Source organism: Pantherophis guttatus, chromosome 8 (genome assembly GCF_059756535.1).
Source record: "Pantherophis guttatus breed Tessera chromosome 8, ASM5975653v1, whole genome shotgun sequence".
Classification (NCBI taxonomy): Eukaryota; Metazoa; Chordata; class Lepidosauria; order Squamata; family Colubridae; genus Pantherophis; species Pantherophis guttatus.
Window position 1 is genome coordinate 14,560,632 of NC_142070.1, and position 16,472 is coordinate 14,577,103.

At 41.7% G+C, this 16,472-nt stretch overlaps 1 protein-coding gene across 4 annotated transcripts in view; it reads right to left on the reverse strand.

Moving 5' to 3' along the window:
* PPM1K (protein phosphatase, Mg2+/Mn2+ dependent 1K) overlaps positions 1 to 14,681 on the reverse strand; it is a 37,617-nt gene extending 22,936 nt beyond the window's left edge. Inside the window, exons 1-2 of one of the 4 annotated variants that reach the window (XM_034440464.3) lie at positions 14,262 to 14,666; positions 7,279 to 7,377 (exon numbers count right to left, since the gene is read on the reverse strand). The gene's annotated coding sequence lies outside the window, so the exon portion shown is untranslated. Of the gene's footprint in view, positions 1 to 7,278; positions 7,378 to 14,261 lie in introns of all 4 variants that reach the window. The other 3 variants (XM_034440465.3, XM_034440462.3, XM_034440466.3) reach the window with 3 other exon arrangements.
* Between the last annotated feature and the right edge of the window lie 1,791 nt (positions 14,682 to 16,472).

Below are 16,472 nucleotides of genomic sequence, written 5' to 3' on the forward strand. Positions count from 1 at the left end.
ATACAACTTAGAGGTTAAGTATTTATGCTGTTTAGAAGGTAAAGGTTTCGTTAATATATCAGCTAATTGTTCTGAAGTGTCGCAATGCACTGCTTTAATAAATCCATCCTGAGATAATTGTCTCACATGTTTAAATTTTATATCTATATGTCTGGATCTTTGTCCAATGGCATCAGATCTAGATATTTCAATGGCTGCTTTATTGTCTTCATGCATAACAAAAGGCAGAGCAGGTTTTTTCCAGACATCTGAAATTAAATCATTAAACCATACAAGATTATTTGCGGCCTTGGATAAACAAACATATTCCGCTTCTGTTGTTGAAGTAGCCACTAGTTCTTGTTTACCAGTGTACCAGTAAACTGGACAGTCATTTAAGAGAAATACATAACCGGATGTGCTTTTTCTGCATGAGGTGTCTCCAGCCCAATCTGCATCTGCATAACACGTAAGTTTTGGTTCTTTAATATCATTAGGTTCTAACATTAAACAAAAGTCTAGTGTACTTTTTAAATATCTTAAAATTCTTTTAACAGCTTCCCAGTGGTACATTGTTGGTTTGCTGACATGCCTAGATAATAAATTGAGTGGTAAAGCGATGTCCGGTCTAGTCCAATTAGATATGTAAAGGAGTGAACCTATGATTGATCTATAGAATGTATTGTCCTTGAACTCGGGAGAAGATTCATCAGAATTCCTTAGAAAGTCAGTTTGCATAGGGGTATCACAAGGTTTGGCATTGTTTAAGTTGCATTTATTTAAAAGATCTATGATCTTATCTCTCTGGGTAAGTTTGAATCCCTTTTTTGTCTTATTAATTTGGACACCAAGGTATTTGTTTACCTTGCCTAAAGATTTCAATGAGAAATGTTCATTTAGTTTAGTTACAAAAGTTTCTCTTCTTTCTTTATGTTTTCCTATGTATAAGATGTCATCCACATAAATCAATACAAATTCAATGTAATCATCACCCCTCTTGACAAAGAAACAATTATCAGCAGTGGTAGCGTTGAAGTCCATGGTCTTAAGTACTTTTACTAAACAATCATACCACCGTTTACCAGATTGTTTTAGCCCGTATAAACTCTTGTTTAACAACCAAGTCTCATTTCTGTTTGTGTATGGACTATGAGGTGCTCTCACGTATATTTCTTTATCTAATTTTGCGTGTAGGTACGCAGTCTGTATGTCATATTGGAATACATCTAGATTGAGTGCTGAAGCTACCACTAGAGCTGTTTTGACACTCTCTGTTCTTACAGTGGGGGAATACGTGTCAGTATAGTCCTCTGGATATTTCTGTGCATAACCCTGTGCAACCAATCTAGCTTTGTATAGAGTATTTCCTCCCTCTAAATTCTTAATTTTATATATCCATCTGGTACCAATAATTGTCTTATCTTTGGGTGCAGATGCAGGTGTAAATACATTTAGTCCTTGTAAACTTTCCATTTCTTTCTTCATTGCTAATTCCCATTTTTCTTTTTCTTCGTGAGGAAGTTTTAACACTTCCTCGTATGTATTGGGTGTTGTTGGTTCACCATTCATGTGCATTACATAATCCTTGTATTTATTTGGCATTTGATTTCTGGTGTTTCTAATGATTTTCTCGGGTTTACTATCGTTATCATGCAGATATCTTGCTTCCTTTTTTGTTAGTGTATCTGTCTTTATTTTGAGTTGGCTATTTGTCCAAGTTTTGGTTTTGTTTTTATATTTGTTGATATTTTGTTTTTCTATAGTCCCTTTCTCATGAGATTTTGTATCTTCATGTTTATTTGGGAATATCTCATTAAGATGTAATTTAGACCAGTTAGCTTGTTCATGGAACACAGCTGTTCTGGAAACTATAAATTTGTTGTTACTATCAATGAATCTGTATCCTTTAGTGCCAGTCTCATATCCCATAAATCTGAGTCTCCTGGACACATTTTCTCCCTTTCTTCTTAATTGTTTAGGTATGTGTACGTCTGCTGTGACTCCAAATATATGCATGTGTGCTAATTTTGGTTTTCTATTATACATCACTTCATATGGTGTCTTATTTATAATGCTGGACCATGTTCTATTTTGTGTGTAGTTTGAATAATGTAGGGCTTCTGACCAGAATTGTTTGCTTAAGCCAGCATCTTCCAATGTGCATCTAATCATGGTTTGTAATGTGGAATTTTTTCTCTCTGCAATCCCGTTTTGGAACGGAGAAAATGGACTAGATGTGTAATGTAACATTCCTTTGTCTTTTAACCATTGTGAGAATTCTTTAGACATGAATTCGCATCCTCTGTCTGTCATAATTTGTTTTATTTTGATGTTGTGTTGTGTTTCTATGCGTTTGTAAAATTCTTTAAATTTTTGAAATGTTTCATCTTTGTGTTTTAATGTGTAAACAAATCCATAGCGGCTATAATCGTCCACTATTGTCAGGAAGTAACGTTTCCTATAAGTGATTGATGGAGTTAATGGACCAACTAAGTCCATGTGTACTAAATCAAAAATTTTGTTAGTTGATCTGGTAGATTTTCTTGGCCTGGGACTAGTTTTTAGTTTTGTAGATTTACATACTGAGCATTCCAGATAATTTTCACAATTCTTTATTTTAACACCTTCTGCGTGTTCAGTCATTTTTTGCACTACAGGAAAACTGGCATGTCCTAACTTCCTATGCAATATGTGAGCACACTCATCATGAATTGGTTTACCTATCTTTGGCTTCTTATCGTTGTGTGCATCTGTGTGATCATGAGATATTTTACATTCATCATTGTCACTGTTGCTAACATTCTCATCATCTATTTCAATACAATCTTCCATATTTGAATCAATGTTATGTAACCATTTTTCTTTTGTTATTAGGTAAGGCAGTCCTCCTTTAGTCACCACAGTGCCTACATTTATTTTATTCTTTTCCAAAGTTGCCTTTCCTTTTGAAAAGACAATGTTAATGTCAGAATCTCTGCTTAGTTTTATGGCACTTAATATGTTATGAGGTATTTCAGGTATTAGTAATACCCCCTCTATTTTTCCTAAACCAGGCAAGGTTACATTTCCTCTACCTAATACTTGAACCTTTTCTTGGTTAGCTACCTTAATTACAAATTTATCTTCTGCAAATGAAGACAATATACTTTTGTTATTAGTGGTGTGATTAGTTGCTCCAGAATCAATAAGCCAATTATTGTTCTCACTTTGTTGTGTGTTAGTGTTGTCTTGTTTATTTAATCCATTCAGTGAACCAGACTTTCTATCCTTTGAATTGTCTCTGCCCCCTCTATTCTCTCTGTGATTTGGTGGGCTCCTATATCTATGCCTTTCTATGGAAGGCTGTCTATAATCGTATTTGTTTCTGTATTCTGATCTATATCTTTCTTTTAAGAATTTTGGGCAATCTCTTCTATTGTGTTCCCTGGATCCACAATTATGACATTTAAATGTTCCACTATATTTTTCTTGGAAAGCTACTTTCCTATATGGTTTATGTTCTGTGTGATTGTTAGAACGATTCCTTCTAGAATTATCTTCTGTTATCAATTTGTTAGATAGACTTTCTATGGATAAATACCCTAGATTGATTGTGTCTAAATGTGACATAAAATTGTCCCATGATGGGTCAAGTGAGTTGATAATGACACTTTTCATTGTTTGGTCTGAAATCACCTCCCCCCTCAAATGCAGTTCAGCTCTTATTTTGTTCAAAGATATTAAATGTTCACTTATGGAAACCCCTGGTTTTATCCTAGATGAAAAGAAGTCTTTAGATATCCTTGTGGTGGTGGCTACACTGTCACTGTGAAACAAATTAAACATGCATTGAATAATTTCTGAAACAGTCAAATTTGGCTTAATGCTGTGATACATTGCAGGAGACACACTAGATATTATTAAGAAAAAAGCTCTATGGTGTAAACAATCTATTTTTAGTGTCCAAGGTCTTTTTGGGGGACTAGTGATAAAAAACAGTAAGTTTTCCTTCATAAAGACAACCTGGAGCTGTTGATACCATTCTTGTAAATTAATGCCATCAACCCTTAGTTTTGGGAAGTCACTGGGTAAATTTCCGACATTATTGGGTCCATTACTTACAACCTGAGGTAGTCCGTGGTCTCGTAAATGCAGAAAATTGCAAAACGGCATGGGGATGCTCGCTACGAGTCTGCATGATCTTCTCTCCTGTTCATGTCTTCCCGGATCGTCAGCGTAGTTTCGCGCATGCGCGTTGCCCATTTCTTCTTCGGCGTCGTCGTGGAAGGTTCTCCTCATTGCGGCTTGCTCGCTCTGCTCTTCTTCAGATGAGTCGGTCTCTGGTTCGACTTTGGGGGTTCTGGCGACGGTGGCTGTTCTTCCTCTTCTATTGAAAGCGTTGGTGCTTGCTTCGGTCTGCGGCGTAGGGCGGTATCGGCAGGGCTCTCTGGGTTCCGGCGTCAGCGCTCTAGTAGTCAGGATGGGAGCGGGCAGGTCTTGAGGCATTGGCTTGCTCGTTCGCTTTTTTGGTGTCTTTTTAGTAATTTTCAGTTTTGGCCCAAATGCAGCAAAGAGCGTTTTCATCGCTGATTTTATTTGGTGTTTTGTTGGATCTTCCTCGCTTTCTGGTTCTGATTCTTCTGAGGTGTTTGAATCTTCCTTTTCGTTTTCGTTGTCCGATAATATTTTTCGCGCCAGAAATTTTGAATTGAGCTTGCTGATTGGCTCTTCTTCGTTCATCTTGGAGGCCGGTTGAAACCAAGATGGCTGCCATTCAAATTTTTGCGCGGGATCATCGTTTTTCTTCTTTGTAATGATTTTCTCCGCAGTCATATTACTCACTATTTTTGGATCTTTGGGTTTTTCATTGGTGATGTTTTTCTCTCTCGCTGCTCCGCTGTTCTTTAGCATATCTTGGAGGTTCGCGATGAGGCTTTCATCATTCTTCTGGCTTTTTAATAGTTTTAATATCTCTGACCTGAGTTCGTTATTTTCTATTTCGATTTCCTCCTGGTCATCAATTATTTCTTCGTCTTCAGTGGTGTATTCTTCGGATTCTCTCGAAATTGCATTCGTGGATTCGTTGATTATTTCTTGTTCCGTTTCCATTTCTTTGCTGTAGGCCCTGGTGTTGGGCCTATCTTTCTTAGACATTTTAAAGCTTTTTATTGAGTCAATTAACCATCCTCTGCTACCAGTTTGTTGCAATATTTTCAGGATCAGACTCAATAAGATCAACGAGAGTTAAAGATTTAACTATATATTCTTTTATTTACATTAGGCATTCTATATTCACTGAATATTCACAGATAGAAGCAAGGGAAATGGTGTAGGTAGCTCCTTATATATACAATGGGTGGAGCTATATGTGGGAGTGGTGAATTATGAATACATTAAGAAGTGAAGAATAAGTTAACCCCTGATACCCTGTCTGTACACTATTTACACATTGGAGAATAAGGCATTTATATCTGACAGATTCAATGAATAAAGAGCAAGTGGTCTAAGGCTCAAGTCCGCATGAGGCCTTCAAGCTGTTGGGTAGAAGTGGGCAGCTTTACTGGAAGATTCCCACCTCGTTCCATGGTTCTTCTACCTTATTTTGCACATGGAGTCAGTTAAGAAAAAAGCCTACTCAACCGTTAAGAATAAAGATTGGGGGAACTGTCCAGTACAAGTAATCCTCGACTTATAATCATTCATTTAGAGACCATTCAAAGTTACAACGGCATTGGAACTAGTGACTGGCAACCAGTATTCACATTTACAATCATAATAGCATCCTGATAGCTGCACAATCAATTGTGCAATTGGCATGAATTCTGGGCAAAATCTGTTTAATTGGTACATTATTTTAATCTTGTATTTTATATTTTACACGACATAAAATGCCTTGTTTTAATTATGACATGACCAAACAAACAAACCAGGAGTGCAGTGTCCCTGGGTCATCTTGATTGCCATTTGCGACGTTCCCAGCCGGCTTTCAATAAGCAAAGACAATGGGGGAAGCCATATTCGCTTCACAACCATGAGATTAATAACGGCAAGTGATTTTGCTTAAAAAACATGGCAAAATGGGCCTGGTGGCTCAGCAGACTGATAGCATTGTGATTAACACCAGCTGTCTGCAATTACTGTAAGTTCGAATCTCACCAGGCTCAAGGTTGACTCAGCCTTCCATCCTTTCTAAGGTAGGTAAATTGAGGACCCAGTTTGTGGGGGCAATAAGCTGACTTTGTATAAATATACAAAAGTATGAAGGCTATTGCTTAACGCATTGTAAGCCGCCCTGAGTCTCCAGAGAAGGGCGGCATATAAATCAAATTTTAAAAAAAAATCGTAAAATTTCACTTTACCATCACCTTGCTTAGCAATGGAAGTTCTGGCCTCAGTTGTGGCCGACAACAACTGAGGACAACATGTAAAGCAGAGCTATCTGATAAAACTCTTCCAAGGCCTGTAGTAATCTTCTCTACCCCATCCACCCTCAAAGGATTACTTGTTCCACAGGCCTAGGAAGAGTTTTAACAGATAGCTAGATGCTCAGGTCCAGTCATCTGTCAATGCCAGCTGCCAGCCCCAGCAATGTTGTGGTGATTGGCAGATTTGTTTCACACCAGGTGGTGATGTACAGAGAAAGGTTAAGGATAGTAAAGCCATCAACTTTCATGAAGAGCTTTCCTTCACACTTCCTGCACACTTGAAATCAGGACACTGGCTATTTGGCAGCAAGTCAGAACAGAAGCTATAAAAATATGGATGGATGCTACCGGTTAAGTCTTCTGCCAGCTCAGCCGTGTAGAAAAGGCTCTAAAGAACCTGCAAAATTACTCATTTGCAATATATTTAGCTGGTTTTTGTGTGTGAGAGAGATTTATTTTTATATACAAGCCAATCCAATTAAGGGAGAAGACGTTTTCGGAAAGAAAATGCTATTTCCTTCTTCAAACAGTAGAGAGAGAATGGACTGTCTCAAAGCCATCCAAGTTAGCTTTTGTGCCTAAGGCTCCTAACCCATTGTCTTAATTATTAGACCAAACTGGTCCTTATATTTTTATGTGTGTATGTATAAATCATCAGGACTGTTGTGAAAAGAAAATCAGAGACCTCTACTTTCCCTGTAACAGTTTTCTAAATCTATACGGTAGACAGTCTCATAATGATTTTTGTGTTCCTCTACAAGGCCAAGAAAGAAATAATATAAGTTATCTTTATCCCTGAGGGTCAACCTGAGGTCAATGCTGTTACTGAGAATTTAGAGTAATGAGAGTACTTTAACCTCAGCTTGGGTAGTAAAATAAAAACAAATATTCTTACAATGGCAGATCAAACATTGAGTAATCTGTGGCATTTCTGCCTTGAGAGTAGAATCTTCCAGTCACCACTCAAGAGAAACTTAAGGGAGCAGCCCAGCACCTAAAGAGTTAAAATAAGTTCAGTGGAAGTTTTTTTTAAAAGTTATACAAGAGGAAGGTGAGGAAATCAGAACAGTGACCTTGCTTGCCAAATTCTATCAAGCATGACTAATGGAAATTCTTTGGGAATATATCTACATACTCTAAACAGTGGTTCTCAACTTTTTCTTCACCGGCGCAGAGCCCCTTTAAATACCTTCAGTGGCCACAGACCATGGGCACGGACCACCAAGAATTATCATATTTTTCGGCCTATAAGACACACCGTTTTCCCCCAGAAAAGTGGGTGGAAATGTCTGTGCATTTTATAGGCCGAATACGGTCCTATTTTTGGCCTCCAGAACCTCCCCTACACGTCCTGAACCCATCCGCGTGTCCTGTTTTCGCCAAAAACGGGATGTGTGAAGGGTTTGGGAGACCTGCAGAGTGCTCCTGGAAGCTGTGGAGAGCAAAAATGGGACATGTGGGTGGTTCGGGAGGCCAAAAATAGGTACGTTTTTGGCAAAAACGGGACATGCAGAGGGTTTGGGAGGCCTGCAGAGTGCTCCTGGGGGCCGGGGAGGGCAAAAACCGGACGTGCAGAGGCCAAAAACTTTTTTTTCCTGGTTTTCCTCTTTGAAATCTAGGTGTGTCTTATACTCCAGTTTTATAGTCCAAAAAATACGGTAACTCAAGATTTAAACCATAACATTCAAGCTTTCACGGACTCCGTGACAGAGGGTCCGTGCAGCTCCCCCCCCCCAGGGGTCTGCAGACTACAGGTTGAAAATCACTGCTCTAAAACACAATGGAAAAAAACTTCTCAGGATCAGAAACATCTCAGTCTTGGCCAGGGTGGATTTGATTTAAATCGAGTTGATTTAAATCACAATTTAAATCATGATTTAAATCACTAGTAAAAAGGCTTGATTTAAATCAACTCGATTTAAATCATAATTTTTAAAGAGCAACTGTCATCTCTGCTACTCCTTTGACCCACTGTTGACTCACCTATAGTCCCAGTGTTGCAGAATACACAGCCTCATGCTACATAACTAAGCTCCATTTCATGCTGAATAAACTAAATTATTTATGTATCTTAAATAGAAAACTATCTTACGATAGATTTTTACCCCAAAAGTTTTTTATTAAAATAAATTCGATAAAAATCAAAAAAATCCGATTTAAATAAAAAAAAAATCTGATTTTTTTTATTTTTTAAAAAAAATCATTGATTTTTATCCACCCTGGTCTTGGCAAAAAATGGGTGGGAGAAAGGGGAATAGTTCCTATATTAAAGAGAAAATCTGTACTTCTAAGTTTAAAAAAAAAAAAGCACAAAATTGTTTCTTTGCTTCATTGTCCATTCCCTTCAAACTTAATTGTTTTGAAAATTTCCAAAGACATAAGTGATGGAGAAATACAGCTTTCTTATTTCATATAATCTATTTACAAGTCATGCAATTCAGAGATACAATTGCCTTCTGCCGATTTCAAAGACTGGAATGCAAATAAGCTGGTTATAGCGTGTGACTCAGTACTTTGAGAATCTGCTTGCAACTATTGTTCAGAATTTCACATGCCTAGAACTTGGGATCTGTACAGTGGCTTTGACAATATCTAATCTTGAATCAAAATAACACCACTAGCCAAATAATAGTGTAGGATTTGTGTGAAGGGCTGGGGAGATTGTTAGTCACCATCAAAGGGATATTTCTATTCATCCTGGTATGTGGTAATCAGTAAAAGTTTAAGGAATTCCCTTTTTTTTAGCTCACTCTGCATTTAGACAATCACAACTATATTTTAGTAATTAAACTTAGAACAACTTTGTCACTTTGTCACTTTGAATGTACACTAAGGGGCATACATTAAAATGAAATTTCATTGCATACAGCTCTTAAAGGGTCTCCACCTCTAATATACACTATATAAACAGGACAAAATAAATAAATATTAAATTATGCATATACCCACATATATTATATGACACCGAGAAACAGCAAACTCTAGTTCGGATGTATACATGTAAATGGCGAGAGAAATGAATCTTGCGACTTTGCCAAATGGATGGCATAGGGAACAAAGCAGTTGTGGGTTTCTACCGGTTCGCCCCAGTTCTGGAGAGCTGGTAGCGGCAATGGTGAGCTGAGAGCCAACCGGTTCGCTCCGACTGTCAGCTGGGCCCTGCCGCCTGCCCCTGCATTATACTTCCCTATATTTGGTTGTTTTTAGCCCAGCTGAAAGGCACGGCAGAGCGGATTGCCTCACCTCAGCTGTTCAGAAATGCAATGCGCATGCGCAAAGCGCTTTCATGAAGCAAACCGGTGGTAACACTGGTTGAAACCCACCACTGAAACAAAGCTGTTACAGAATCTGGTAGTCCTGCTAGAAATACTTTGAAACCTCCTCCGAGAGGTTACTTGCATGCCAAATCAACTAAGACACATGGACAGTTTTTTCCCTTTGTGCCATCACTCTGCTGAACACCTAATTCTCACAGTAACTATCTAATATCTATGTAAGGTAAAATTGTTGTAGTATTATCCTTCTTTACTATTCATGATAATAATGTTGCTTTGCCTATACACTGACAGATTCTGCACCGGAGACAAATTCCTTGCATGTCTAAGCACACTTGGCCAAATAAAGTTTTTGATTGTAAAACACAATAGATACCAGCACCGTATTTCCAGTTAATTTCTTTGAGTCCTTCGGGAGAATGGCGGCATATAAATCGCAAAAATAAAATAAATGAATAAATAAATAAATATTTAGCGTATTGGCATCTAAATAGGTCATGCAACCACCGAGATTCAATTATTAATTTAAATAAAACATCAATAATTCCAGGAGCTTTAAACTATGATACAGTCCATGTTTTCATTTTTATTTTTTAATTGGGACATGTCCATATCAAAAAAATGTAAGTCAGGTCAAAACTAAGACAACTTCTGGGATATTTCTGCAACTTCCCAATGATCTCCAAGCAAGGATTAACCAAGTCCTAAACTGTTTAGCTTCCAGGATTTTGAGGAAGAATGTAAAAGCTGTTAAGAAAGGAATAATGATATTCTACAGAGGGTAGGCCAGTTTGGTGTAGTGTAAGGATTAAGTTATCAAGTTAGAAACCAGATGAGTCATAGTCCCACTTTAGGAGCAAAGTCAACAGGATGACTTTGGACCAGCCACACCCTCTCAATGCCAGGAAGGAAGGAATGGCAAACCAGTCTGAAATATCTTGTCAAAGAAAACTGCCTAGTGTGGCGTACATACCTACAAATCAGAGGATATCTAACCACCCACAATTACTGAACATAATGCAACTTAACCAGTGGTGAAATCCAAATTTTTTTACTACCAGTTCTGTGGACATGGTGTGGCTTGGTGGGCATGGCTTGGTTAGCGTGGCAGGGGAAGGATACTGCAATATCTCATTCCCACCCCACTCCAGGGGAAGGATACTGCAAAATCCTCATTCCCTCCCCACTCCTGGGGGAAGGATATTGCAAAATCTTCATTCCCACCCCACTCCCCAGCCAGTCAGAGGTGATATTTGCCAGTTCTCCGAACTACTCTAAATTTCCCCTACCGGTTCTCCAGAATCTGTCAGAACCTGCTGGATTTCATCCCTGAACTTAACTCTCCAAAAACCATGCAGATCTTCGCCCCTCAATGAACAAAACCAAAACTTTGTGTGTCATATAATGTGTCGTATATGTGGGTTTGCGGTTATATGCTTAATTTTGTATTTATTTATTTATTTAGTCATGCATATCAACTATCTATCTATCTATGTATTGGAGTTGGTGACCCTCTGAGAACTTTATGCAACAAAATTACATTTTAACATATGCAGATTAGTGTACATTCAAAGTGACAATAAAGATATTCTAAGTCTAATTTGAACTTCTGGCTATTAAGCCACCTTTCCCAATCTGTAAAGATTCTCAGTCATCCAGGTCACGGTTGTCCCAAAGGTGTTTTTTCAGGAGGCAACTGGACTTTCTTGTTTTGTTTTTTCTTTTGAAGACATTTCGCTTCTCATCCAAGAAGTTCCTTCAGCTCTTACAGATTCCCCACTATCCTGTCAGAGCTGAAGAAGCTTCTTGGATGAGAAGCGAAACGCCTTCAAAAGAAAAGAAAAAAACAAGAAGTCCAGTTGCCTCCTGAAAAAGTACCTTTGGGACATCCTTGTATTAACTAATAGAGGGGACCAATATTATCAGCAACAGATCCAAAACCAGATTGCAGACGACACCACCACCACCCCGTAGAAGTGGTGAGTGCTGTTATCACTGAAGGTTTCTAAGAAGAGACTGGACAACCATTTGTCTGGAATCGTATAGGGTCTCCTGCTTGAACAGGAGGTTCTGGTTGGACTAGAAGACCTCCAAGGTCCCTTCCAACTCTGTTATTGTGTTATTCTAAAATGTTACAGGGCAGTGATGGCTAACCTTTTTGCCATCGCGTGCCAAAACCTGGGGGAGTGCGGGGTGGTCGCATGTGTGTGTGCCGACATCCATAATTCTATGCGCTCTGCAGCCACGCATGCGTGCACAACCCCCCCATGGTCCCCCCACTTTTGGCATATGATGGCCCGGTGGGGCCATTTTTTTGCCCTCCTCAGGTTCCAGAGGCTTTCTAGGAGCCTGGGGAGGTCAAAAACAGCCTTCCCCACCTCCCCCGAGGCCGGAAACAGCCCATTTGCTGATTTCCCCTGGGCCCAGAAGGCCCAAAAATCAGCTGGCCAGCGTACGCATGCGTGCTGGAGCTAAGATAGGGCAATGCTCATGTGCCCACCAATATGGTTCGGTGTGCCACTTGTGGCACGCGTACCATAGGTTTGCCATCACGGTTATAGGGTCTCCTGCCTGAGCAGGAGGTTGGACTAGAAGACCTCCAAGGGTCCCTTCCACCTCTGTTATTCTAATTAATTTGAACAGGGCGCAATTCAAGTTAACTCCATATTTCGACGTCACATGATTAAGAGATCCTCGTCCGGGTTCACAACGCTGGGTTAAAAAACGAAGTGGAACCCCGCGAACTGCAGCCACGCGTCCCGACGACCAGAGCCAGGCTCCTCCTCGCGTGTCAAAAGAGAAAGATGAAGCACCCAGCCGCGCCTCTGAGAGAAAAGCCACGCAACCAGCATCAGCGCAAGAAGCCCGGGAGCCCAGCCTTCCCGGACTGGCCACCGCCTTCCAGGGTCTGGCTGCAAAGCCTCCATTGCTCGGCCCTCCACTTCGGAGCGAAGCGAGCTGGGCGTCTTCCGCATTCTCCAGAAATAACCGGAGCCGTCTCCCACTCGCATCCCAGCGCCTCGCTTGGCAACAGAGACGCCGCACCGTCCTGCTCGCCTTTCCCAGGCTGCCACTCGTGCCTCGCTAGGCGGCGCGTTCCAAAACCTTAGAAATCCACGCAGCGCAACAGAAAAAAATCAAGGCGGCGTCGCCGCTCCCAATCCCTGGACTTCAGCCAAGCCACAGCGGGCTTGAAAACAAGAATCGCGAAGAATTCACAGGAAGCTCGGATGCCCAGTGACAAAATTAACCCAGTAGATTGCGATTCATCCAGGAGCCTGGATAGCTCAGCCAGACTATTGCATTGTAATTTAACTCCAGCTGTCTGCAATTAGTAAGTTCGAATCTTGCCAGGCTCAGGGTTGACTCAGCCTTCCATCCTTTCTAAAGTAGGTAAATTGAGGACCCAGTTTGTGGGGGCAATAAGCTGACTTTGTAAAAAAATATATACAAAAGTATTAAGGCTATTGCTTAACGCATTGTAAGCCGCCCTGAGTCTCCGGAGAAGGGCGGCATATAAATGAAATTCACGCAAAAAAAAATTATATAGCCGCGCCTATCTCACACTATGCGACTCTGGACAGTCAAAATATAAAAACAGGGAACAAAAGCATCCATTGTGTTATATAGCTGAAATGCAGCGCCACGTACAATTTTACACTCGCCAGATGTCTTTTGTGAAGGGCAACTTCACAACTCCCCCCCCCCTCCCCAAAGTGGGAATTGTGGGAGATGAGGTTTCCATCTGGAGGGCGCCAGGTTGCAAAAGGCCGTTTAGGCAGCGGGAAGGAAGTCCCGTTGAACTTCATGGGGCGGCTCGCGTTAAAAAGGCAGCGGAGAGAGAGAGAGTGGGGGGGGAGGCAATTTACACGGAGTTTACAAATGATCTTTATCCGGTTACACGGTAACTCATTCATGTCTTGCTTGCCCGACAGGAAAAAAAAAAAGGAACCCTCCCACGTTCAGAAGTAGCGTCTCTTTTGCAAGACCGAATTTCAATTCATGAAATTCCAATCCTCTTCAAGTCGCGCGCAATTTGGAGCCCTGAATAAGTATGACATGCATTTTAATGTTTAAAAAAAAACTACTTCAAACTGCTAGGAAAAAAAAATCAACCCTCCTGACGCTTAACGGGGAAAAAAAAGCCCTCCGCGTATTTCTTGGAAGTTTCGACACCACTGCAAGAACCAGAGGAGAAGTGCAGGTGGCCCCTCGAATCTGCCCCCCCACCCCACTGCCCCAAAATTGTAACTCGGCAATGCTTGCGCGTCGATAGGCAGGAGCATTTTTCAGCGGAGAGGCAACCTTCCACTCATGCATCATGCATTCCCTTCCACCTATGCAGCAATTTGCTCCGAGAGGCCAATTAAGGCGGCGGCGGCGCTGATGCAATTAAAGGCAACTAAAGGCGTATCCGCGTAGTAACCACGAGGCGACACAGAGCAGAAGGGCAAAGCTCCTTTAGAACGATCGGGGAAGAGGGAGCAGCACCTACGGTTCTCTAACCCCGGCAGAGCATCCCTCTCCCCTAGAACCGGGGGTGGGGGGGAAGCTTAGGAACCCCCCCCCACTCCTAATTACTCCGAAACCCGCCACTACTCACCTTCCACCTCCACCGAGCGAGCAAGAGACCCGCGGCCTCGCCCAGGATGAATGGAAAGCGCGCGGCTTCTACAATAGTACCTGGCACTTAAGCGCCACTCTTGGAGAAGCGATGCGTAATTACGCAGCAGGCGCAGCCTCTCCCGTTGGGATCCTTCGGCTTTTTTTTTTTTTTTTTCCCCTTCCCGGCGGAGCGACGGTTGGACTGAAGGTCCCTGGCAAAATCTTCCAGCTCTGTTGTCGGCCGGCCAAAGACGCAGCCCTTCACCCGCGGCTCTCCTGCCCTATGAGGAGAGCTTGGCGACCCGCCTCCTTTCGCTCCCGGGCCCAATGGTGTTGGCCGCTCCGAACGAGCCTCCTTCCTTCCCTTTCCTTCCCTCTGACAGCCGCGCGGTGTGGGAGGCCTGCGCAAGCGAGTGATGCAACGCCGGCGGTTCAGCCTCCGGGAGAGGCGCCTCCCGACCCCACCCTCGGCCGGGGCCAATGGCAGCCGCGCGGGAACTCGGGTGGTGTCTGTCTCCGGCCTCCAGCTCTTGGCATTGAAGGAGGCGCGTTAAAAGGTCTTTGCTTGCGAAGTGGGGTTACAGAGAAAGAGGCGCATCTGCCTGATGGGTTTTTTTTTTTTGAGGTTTCGCGGCGGAGAACCAAAAGGAAGCCACCTATTCTTCGAAACATACGGAGTAGCAAGAAACCTCCCGTGGAAAGTACTCAGAAAAATAGGAATTCTAGAATACAGTAGTCCTCGATTTATGACCGCAATTGAACCCAAAATTCCTGTTGTTAAGGGAAACGATTAACAGATTAATAGAGTTGGAAGCAGGGGTGGGTGTCAAATTTTTTTACTACCGGTTTTGTGGGCGTGGCTGGGGAAGGATACTTTACTTTACTTTACTTGATTTATATACCGCCCTACTCCCGAAGGACTCAGGGCGGTGAACAGCCAAACAATAAAAATACATAGATACAAAATTTAAACACAAAGTAAAATCGAATTAAACAATTTGGCCCAGACAGATTAAAACACCCCAATCATTTAAAAACCAATTAAAATTTGCATAATTAAAAAGAGGGAAAAGATTAGGCCAGGCCCGCCTGATGGAATAAAAAGGTCTTAAAAGCGTGGCAGAAGGTGCGCAGATCCAGGATTCTCCGTATCTCCGTAATACTGAAAAATCTCCATTCCCACCCCAATCTGGGGAAGGTTACTGCAAAATCCCCATTTCCCCATAAGCCACCCAGAGTCCCTTGGGAGTGGGGCGGCATAGAAATGCGACAAAATAAATAAATAATAAATAAATCCAAGGAAAGGATGCTGTAAAATCTCCATTCCCTTCCCAATCCAGGGGAAGGTTACTGCAAAATCCCCATTTCCTCCTGATCAGCTTGGACTTGGGAGGCAGAAATTAGATGGGGGTGGGGCCAGTCAGAATTTTTACTACCGGTTCTCCGAACTACTCAAAATATCCGCTACCGGTTCTCCAGAACTGGTGAGAACCTGCTGAAACACACCTCTGGTTGGAAGGGACCTTGGAGGTCATCTAGTCCAACCCCACCTCCCCGCCCAAGCAGCAGACTCAACAAATAGCAATCCAGTCTCTTCTTTTATTTATTTATTTATTATTTTAAATTTATATACCGCCCTTCTCCCTGAGGACTCAGGGATGAAGCTCCCACAACTTCCGAAGGCAACTTCTGTTCCATTGGTTGATTGTTCTCACTGTCAGAAAATGTCTCGAAATAAGGAGGTTGAATCTCCTTGTTCAGTTTCCATCCATTTTTCGTTGTCTGGCCTTCAGGTGCTTTGGAAAATAGCTTGACCCCTTCCTCTCTGTGGCAGCCCCTCAAATATTGGAATACTGCTATCATGTCTCCCCTGGTCCTTCGCTTCACTAGACTAGCCATTCCCAGTTCCTGCAACCATTCATTGTATGTTTTAGCCTTCAGTCCCCTAATGATCTTGGTTGCTCTTCTCTGCACTCTTTCTAGAGTCTCAACACCTCAACATTTGTTCAGTGAATGTCGATGAAGTTTCTCAGTCATCCAGGTCATGGTTGTCCCAAAAGTGCTTTTTCAACAGGCAACTGGACTTTCTGGTTTTTCTTTGAAGATGTTTCACTTCTCATCCAAGAAGCTTCTTCAGCTGATGAGATGAGAAGAGAAGTGAAACGTCTTCAAAAAACCCCAGAAAGTCCAGTTGCCTCTTGAAAAAGCA